Raw genomic sequence first — 9,566 nt, forward strand, 5'->3', positions numbered from 1 at the left:
TATACAAACAAAAAACAAGTTACATTAACGGGATCACATGTGTCGTATTACTAGAGCAAATACGCATTCAGGAACAGAAAAACGTTCAAAATTGCCTTCCTCACATTACGTCATTCGTGTACGTACTGTAACTTTTAGTATTTACAGCAGTTGTTGCGCGCACACGACATAAATAATGAACAAGAAGCAATCTTAAACACTAGTCTGCTAATGTTTTGGGCTACTTAAAATGGCGCCAGGATCCTCCCACTCTGGCTTCAAAACAACGTACAGCATAAGTCTGTAGTGCCACATCTTTATTTTCTTACCTCCATGGTAAAGTCTCTCTTCTTTCTTTACCTCTATGCTTTCAGTGATGCTGAGCGAGCTCGCTGTGTGTTTCTATAGAACCTCCAAGCAGGCCTACAATTCACTCTTGGCACAAGAACTTTATTAAAGACGGGCTGTTCACTGCGACAAGGTCGTCCGCGAGCTGATGACACCACTTGATACTACTGGAGTTTCACGGAATACCGCTTGTGTGTTCCTCGCCTACCAAACAATTTAGCCGACCTGAAAAATCGAATCTACGCTGCCGCTGCACAACCTACGACCGATGTGCTACAACGAGTAAGGGCAAACATTGATTAGTGGTGGGATGTTTCTCGCATCTCAAACATTAATCACATCGAACCAAAGTGATACTTGACAATTACGTGAAACTCGAAGTTGTTTGCACCAAAATGACATCTACTGATTCTGTGAGTTATGTTAACAAGTTTCTACATCATTCCAAGTTCGTAAAGTCCTTAATATAACACTACCGTTTATTGTAATATCGCTTCACTGATAGTCATTTGCAAATTCCAACCTTTACAATCCATAATAACCCTCAACAGTATACGATGACTACGTATAATGTGCTTTTACATTATTTAGCGTTCGTGATGGAGTTCGTTCGGCCGCGAAACTGAATTAGTATTCGTAAACAATCTCTCTCTCTCTCTCTCTCTCTCTCTCTCTCTCTCTCTCTCTCTCTCTCTCTCTCTCTCTCTCCCCCCCCCCCCTTGCAATCCTGTCATACATTTCCCATGATTTTCCTCACTCATTTCAATCGAATACCGGGAGAGTTCCATCATCAGCGTTCCATGTAACAACGTCCTTGATATGAAGTTAAAACTGCAAGCATTTTTCTTTCACCAACTCTCCACATCTATCCAGACTATACAGTGGACCTGTTCGTAACAGTCAGAGCAACGAGGAATGCACATCGCACCAGTGGTAAACGTAAACAACTACAAGCAAAGAGAGCACTATAGTTCGCTGACAGTGTACTAATACCTTTCAGCATCACAAACATTTAACAAATTACCGATATCACGTTGTAGCTAGCTGTTTAAGCTTGCCTTCGCCTGTATGGCACATCCGCCAACAAGAATCAGCCTGCGAATATTTATAAGAATGGACGATAATACGGTAAATTTCCGTTTACGTATCCACTAAAGTAGACACGAAACCCGAGAACGAACAGTTCTCTAGTGTGTAAGCCACATTCTTGAACAAGAACAGAACTTTATGGTTCTAAAATGGATCTCATGCAGTATTGAACATTTCTAAGAAGAGCGAACCGTTTATCATAAAACTCAGACGTCGAAGCGAATTCGCCGCGCATCCGCTTTTATTTCTTCCGTTTTGTATTGTCATATAAAAAGTTCGGCATCATCAACGCCCGACTCTGAATTAAGACGCATCAGTACAGCTTAAGAACGATATTTTGTGCGACACTGGCTAGGAAATGTACACTCATAATACTGTGTCGTGCAGTCTTGCTGCGTCACAACGTGTCTGGCACAGAAGCTTCAGCTCAAAATCTTACTCACACTTGCAGCTATACCAACCAGACATTGGTTGGTTGATTTGCGGTAATGGACCAAACACCGAGGTCATCGGACCCACCTTTCAAAGGAACATCCCCGCATTTGCCTGATGCGATTTAGGGAAATCATGGAAAACATAAATGTAGATGGCCGGACGCGGATTTGAACCGTCATCCTCCCGAATGAGAGTCCAGTGTGCTAACCACTGCGCCAACCTCGCTCGGCCACAAGTTTACGAGGCGGAAGAACACTTCAATGTTCTATATAATTGAACTTGGGATTTCTTTATACATTGAGAGATCAATAAGGTGATAGTAATTATTAATGTTTAAGTTCGGTTCACGAAAAATACATGCAACTGTAGATGTTCGACAACGGCAGTTGTTTGGTCGCAACGGTTGGCAGTCATGAACTTCCGCGTAGCCAGCAGACTGCCGTGAAGTCTGCCGACTACTGGCGGTTGACGTCTACAAGGCCAGACTAAATATACGGTAGCGCATAATTTTTTTATGTGACGCCACCTTATAGCAGCACAGAGGCGAGCAATATCTCTGCTCTTGCATATGTATTTTGATGCCTTTATGTACGAAATTGCAGTTTCCATTAAGATCTAATTCATTACATCGCGACGTGCCTACAAAATATATTTCGGTAATGAGCAAAACAGTTATATGGGGGATTAAGTTGCACACGTTTGCAGGGAGCGATCTGTCTTCGTGTGATGTGGACTACAACTGCACTTCTTATTTGTTTACGTTCCGCTGCCAGGGACACAGTGCGTGCAATGGATATTTTATATATGGTGTGTGTGTGTGTGTGTGTGTGTGTGTGTGAGACAGAGAGAGAATCATAGCAATATTCTGTGGAAATATGTCTTTATGAAAAAAAAAAAAAAAAATACTAAGTGATCTTGCTCGCAAGAAATTTCCAAATCACCAAAACAAGAAATGTATTTTGTTGAACCGTTCTTTGTTTACGCAGTTCGCTAGACAACTGTTGCACACATTTTTCCAATACATCTGTGGGGAAACGGGCAGCAACCATTGGGTCGACACCGGACACGTGGTGAAAATCATTTTCACAATCTGTATCAGTTTCTTTCAAACTCTGTGAAATATTTTTCTTTGTGTGTTCAAATTTAAAATAACTATGTTTCTATTTAATTACAGTGCATTTTACTCTCATGCCACCTTTCCGAAGATCGTTTACTGTTCGTTGTTTTAAGATCCGCTGAACACTATTCTCATTGCTTTTGCGTTAATACGTGTAAATACTCAACTTTCACTGCAAGCACGGAAAAGTTAAACGAATATTGTTAAATAATTATTTTAGTGCACACCACTGAACAATGAAATACTTCGTCGTTCACAAAACTAAATTGCAAAAAATGCAGCCTCAGCAAATATTAACCCTAGCAATATCACAAAGTCATTTTCCATAACGCGCATTACAAATTTGAAATATATTAACAGCAAACTTATTAAAGAGGCAATGATGAGTAATCAGGGTCCAGAACCTGATGATACCTGTTTAGCACACTCTTAGCAATAAAAACGCACTTTCAATAACGTGCACTATCGATTTTATGACCGCCACCAAAAAATACAAATTTCGTTCAGTGTTGTTGACTTTTACTTTCAACATACTTTTTAGGGATACTGATTAGTAACTAAGGCCCTATCCTACATCTGGGAAAATTACATTTACTAGCGAGACTTAAATTTGAGTTACTTTTCACTGAAAAATTTAAAACATACATGGAATCAGGTAGAAGAATTCATTAAACAACATTTCTCTAAATTTTGAAATACGAGGAAACTTACTAATTACAATAGTTTCAAAAGTTGAGCATAAAGTATCCCCCCCTCCCCTTCCCCCTTGGTACTACGAGGGTTAAGAGTAAATGAATCGTTAATACTGCAAAATAAAACAACTTAAGCACATGTACCTCAGGACTAAGCTGAATTACGAAAATACATTATCATGCCTAAAGCACTTACGGTTTCAGATTGAAATGTGGCTCTATAGGTTTTTCTGTGGTGCCTCTGTACTTTCCTGCTATTTGCGCTGAGGATACAACACAAGTATGACAGCAACGCATACGAACACTTAACACAAGGTTTTATAACTGCTGAAACTGCGCGCATTGTAGGTAACAATGTACTGAAATTAAAACAAAATCCGAAAAATAATCCACAGTTCCATAGCAAACTAGTACCAGACGGCGTGTTTGTAATTCACTGTCGATATTTCAGATCCACAACAAGCAATCGTCTACACAATCAAAGTATATCCACATGAGCTTCGACTAGCGAGTAAGAACTGTATCGATATATCGCGACCAACAGTTTATTCAACGTGCAATTGGCAGACGTAGAAAGTGGCTAAACGTTAGTTTTGGGATATCAGCAATTACAATTATAGTTATTTTTCGGTATAAAGTTTTGGCGGTTTTTAATACTCGCCAGTTAGGTGCTTTGCGATTGACTGATACATTTTTCGACATAAATTTTTGGCGGCTTTTAAAAACCTGTTTTGCAGTTGACTGACACCAAACAGGCGCCATAATCGACTACGTGGTATCGCAGGTAATCTGCGTAATATCTTTCTGAGTTAAAATGTTACTGCTAGACGCCGGCGCATTCCAGATCTACTAAATCTTTAATTCGATATCTTAAAATAAAATGGCGCAAAATAGAGTGACGATACTGACTATATAAACTATACGAGAATGGTAGTAAACTGCCTAATGCAAGTGTACAGTACTATTGTGCGTAAATAGTACCCTTCAGAGTTCGTTATCCATGAATATAATAATTATTGCAAATATTAGGAGCTAACAAGAAAGAGAATAAAAGTAAATTTTACATAAATTTAGACACTCTTTTCTTGCATCATGTGCTTGTGAAGTAATTAGTACGAAAGCGAAGGATGAAATTATTCAGACGTAATTTTATTTTGCTCCAGAGGAGAAGTGTAAATACATTAGCTTGAAACAGGCAACCCCTGTCCCGAAATGACCAAGAGGAAGTGAAAATTTCAAATTTACAACTTCAGTGTTTTAGCGAGTCACGAGAGAAAACCTTATTCTGCATTTGCACTTCATAGCATTTATTGGGAATCTTGCGGAGGGATTTAACGTGAGTTGCACCTGTAACGACTGAACACACTAACAGAGTTTCAGTCTAGCTATTTAGCTGTCGTCCCCCCCCCCCTTCCACCCCCTCATGCGAGTAGTCGCTAAAATTGTTAGTAGTTAATGGAAAGAGTTTCTCTTTGTTACGCTCGACTACCGGTTCCCACTCATTATGGGAGCAGTGATCCACAGGATGTCCATAAATAAACTTCGACCGATAGATAGCGTTGTAAGCGTCAGAATGCGCATACCAACAGACGACGCACGGCACACGACTGTTTCTCAGTTAGTATCCAAGACGTCCAACACGACTGCCCCAGTGAGGGATCACATACTGCTAGTAAAGCAATTTTACAAGAACGGTAATCTAGCGTCAGCAGCCCTGCGGAAGTTCCGGACAACGAAGGGTGTATGTGAAAAGGCATGAGGGGGAAGACCTACTGAAAGCTTTGGTTTTAATTCTGTGTCTTAAAATAAAATGACGGTACAGACTATAAAAAACGTTACCATAATGGCACCAAACTGCATAATGCAACAAGTATACAGTACTATAATACTGTGTATAAATAGTGCCCTTCTGCTCTCTGGAGAAAATGATTACAAAATTGGAAAAGATAGGGCCTTTCGAAGTACGATGTAGAAAAGGGGGGAGGGGGGGAAGCAGTTGATCCAGCGTTGGGTGGAAGACGTGGCCACACCTGTGCAGGAGAGGTCGAACGGTGGTGTCCAAACTTGTAGTGCACATGGAATTACCCGAAAGTTATACATGTCTGCGAGCACGATTTATAAAATCCTACGAAACATCCTGCATTTCTGTCCACGCAAAATCACCCATGTTCTGGAGTTTGCTTCCTGCTAGCCTACCAGTGAGTTTAAGGTTCGCTCTGGAATTTCTTGCCCTTCTCCAGCGACATGTAAATAACCAGAATTGCAGCATATGGGCAACGGAAAATCTGCATGAATGTCAACCGGTACCACTTCAGTCTGCAAAGATGTCTATGTGGTGTGACTTGACAGCATCGTTTAATGTAGGTCTTGTTACCTGTGTCGTCCACGGTAAAAGCTACGAGAGTATTTTGCGCACCAACGTCATTCCAATCCTTCAACAGCGTGAATGTGTGAGTAGGCTAATTTTTATGCGAGATGGCGCTCCTCTGCAGATTGCACAGCTAATGAAGTGACTGCTGCAGAGGCATTTCGGAAATGCTCGAATTACCAGCCGTCATTTCCCTACAGCCTTGCCGTCCACATCACCTGATCTTAATCCGTGTGACTGGCTGTGGTGTTATCTGAAAGGTATTGAGTTCAGTGCTCTAATTACGAACGTAGCTGAATTGAAGACACGCGCTGCGCAGTGCATTCCGAATGTGGCCCCGAGGCACAGGAGTTTAAACAGGAGACGGGGAAGCCATACGCGGTCATAGGCCTTTTCGAGGTCTAGGGATACAAAAATGGCGGAGCGACGGGAGTTAAACTGGAGGGAGAGGAGATAGGTGAGGCGTAGGAGTTGGTCATCGGCAGAGAAGGAAGGTCGAAAGCCACATTGGGTGTTGGTGGAGGTGATCGATGCGCCAGGTAAGGATGGGTTCACCGAGGTAAGACATAATAGGGCGATAGGAAAAGGCAACAGTCGGGGGCTTGTTAGATTTGGAACTTCAGGATACGGGAGGTTTTCCACAGGACGGGGTAGAAGCTGGTGGCAAGGATTACGTTGTAGAGGGCGGCAAGGACTGCAAGGAAGGAGGGAGGACAGTGTCTGAGGTGGCAGTAGGTTGCAGTGTTGCGTTTAGTGCGGAGTGTGAGGATGATGTCCTGTGTAGTGATGGGAGTGTTAAGGCTGCGTTCACACTGCCGGCCGGGCCGAGCCGAGCCTGGCCGGGCCGCCGCCCGCTTCGATATCAAACACATGGTTCCGAATTGCGGTGTTCACACTGGCGGCCGGGCCGCGCCGACACGGCGTGAGCCTCCCGGAGCCGAGCCGACGACATTCCGAGTGTTTAATATTGCCGGCGCGAGCCGGCCGTAGGCGCCAGCCTGTGGAGCAGCACTACAGCTTCTGCAGTACACACATCACACGTCTCCCTTCTGCTTTCTTCACAAGTGTGACTGCACACGTCTTTTATTTTAAGATGTTACCTCACATTTCACAATCAGTGAGGAAAAATTACGTTTATTATGATGATACATGCGAAATTACTTTTATTTCATTTATTTAATCTACCGTATTTACATGCATTTACAACAATAGCTTGCCAGCAATCGCGGCATTGCCGCCACTGAATAGTTCGCATTTACTTGTAAACGGAGACAGATATGAGTGTCACTGAGGGACGGAAATGTGTCCCTACCAGATGATAATGCATTGTAAAGTCATGCTGTGGCAGTTCCTTATCAGTGGAGATAAAACCACTGAGTCAAAGGGCATTATTTCAAAACTTTTCGCCTATCAATCTGTCTATCTTACAAGGTAATGAAAAGAATTCTGTGAGGTCATCAGTGGCACCACATGATGAACCATCACCACTGCCAAGCGCTGCATCATGAAGAAAAAAGAAGAAAAAAGTTGGAAAATTCTGAAGGAGTATTTCTGCGATTCTTCGTTGAAGGCACAGCAAGACATTACCCAAAATGACGAAGCTAATTACTTCCTAATGATTCTCAGGAGTCCCATAAACTCTCTTCCCCTGCCAGCCGAAGTGGCCGTGCGGTTAAAGGCGCTGCAGTCTGGAACCGCAAGACCGCTACGGTCGCAGGTTCGAATCCTGCCTCGGGCATGGATGTTTGTGATGTCCTTAGGTTAGTTAGGTTTAACTAGTTCTAAGTTCTAGGGGACTAATGACCTCAGCAGTTGAGTCCCATAGTGCTCAGAGCCATCTCTTCCCCTCAGAGGTTAGCGTTTGTGAAATTTAAAATACAAAAGCATGACTACAATTAACTGGAGGTAGCGAATGCTGTACAAAGTTCTACTGCAAACCAAAAAGTGTCTACTAACGAGTCTTACCTTATCGTTATACACAATTTTTCTTCTGCTGTTATACTTCTGCGAAAATTTGTGTTCTGTTTAGAAATTTTGTCTTGAATGTTCTGCAGCACATACTGAAATGTATTATGATTCATTCTGTAATTTGAATAAAATTTTTCAGGATAGTTTTTAAGTTCTTCATATAAAGAAAAAAACTCTCCTAAATGTCTGTCGCTATTCATAGGATGAATCCATAACCTCCTAGTTCTTCTGTACTTCAAAACTCGACGAGTTACTGCAGAGTCAAAACAATACCAATAAAAGAGTGAAGACATTGTTCTACACGACAGCACAGACTAGCTAAAGGCGAGCAACTGTTGACTGCAGCTGCGTTTTCTACTGACTTGCTTGTCAGCTGTCGAAGGGTGGAGATCTTTTTAAATTTATTTATTTGGCCTCCCGCCAGCCATTTAGCCAAAGAGTGGGGATTACCTTGACAGTGCAGCGCAGCCCACGAAAGAAGAAAAAAAAACAATGAAGAACAATGAAACGCACATCTGTGCCGATCTACAGTAGTTTCATTAACTCTCCATTATTTTTTCTGTCAAAGTAGACAACGAGACTACAGAATTGCGCTTCAGTTATCTTTTAGTTCGAAATACGAAATGTACATCATACTAATTGTCGGATGTTGATGACAAATAATTGTTTGTCTTTTGTGATGCAACGTGTGGCCAATTATAAAAGCGTAGCAGATGAATTGTCCAGTAGCCGAGGGAAAAATTCTTATACATTTGGATTTATCTAGAGAATGAGACCATTAAAATAATAAGAGGGACCGGCACTAGGTCTGCGCTGATCACTAGTAATTAGATTTTTTCTGTGCTGCATTATATGACTACACTAAACCAAGCTGTAACCGCGCGAACTCCGTGGCTTGCGGACGCGGCACTGACGCCACTGAATAGCTCGCATTACTTGAGACCAGAGACAGATATCAGTATCATTATCATTTCAAAAACTTTTTGGTACTTTTAGCTACATTTCATTCCCAACAATGCATGGTCTAAAACGGATCTAACAGTAAGCTACCCGCTACATAACTTTTTCACTACAAGATTTGTAAATCAAGTGCACAACGTTGACAAATAGCATCACTTCACAATGACTGTTAAGAAATATGGAAAGATAAATGATTCAATACGAAGCTAAGATGTTGCACTACCACGTGTTCAAAAATCAGATTCTTTAGCCACATACTTTCTTCAAAATCGGTTGGGAAGCGTTACGAAACTAAGAAATCACGCGAAACGAAAAGTAGACTTTTTCTTTTTTCACAACGTAAGTAACGCTTTTAAGGAAAAAATAAGTTCATAAAATGATGTGGCGAAGTCTTATATACCGCTAAGAATTTTTAAAACATGAAAATCGGAGAAGTGGATTTTCCCCCATTTCGCCGTCCCGGCTCGGCGCGGCGCTTAATGTGAATGCAGTACTCGTCGGCCTAAGCTGGCTAGGCACGAGCCGAGCCAGTACGCGTCAGCCCGGCTCGGCCCGGCCGGCAGTGTGAACGCAGCCTAAAGTTCCGATAGCACTCTGTGGCCCATGCACT

The sequence above is a fragment of the Schistocerca serialis genome, chromosome 2, assembly GCF_023864345.2.
Source record: "Schistocerca serialis cubense isolate TAMUIC-IGC-003099 chromosome 2, iqSchSeri2.2, whole genome shotgun sequence".
NCBI classification, from domain to species: Eukaryota; Metazoa; Arthropoda; class Insecta; order Orthoptera; family Acrididae; genus Schistocerca; species Schistocerca serialis.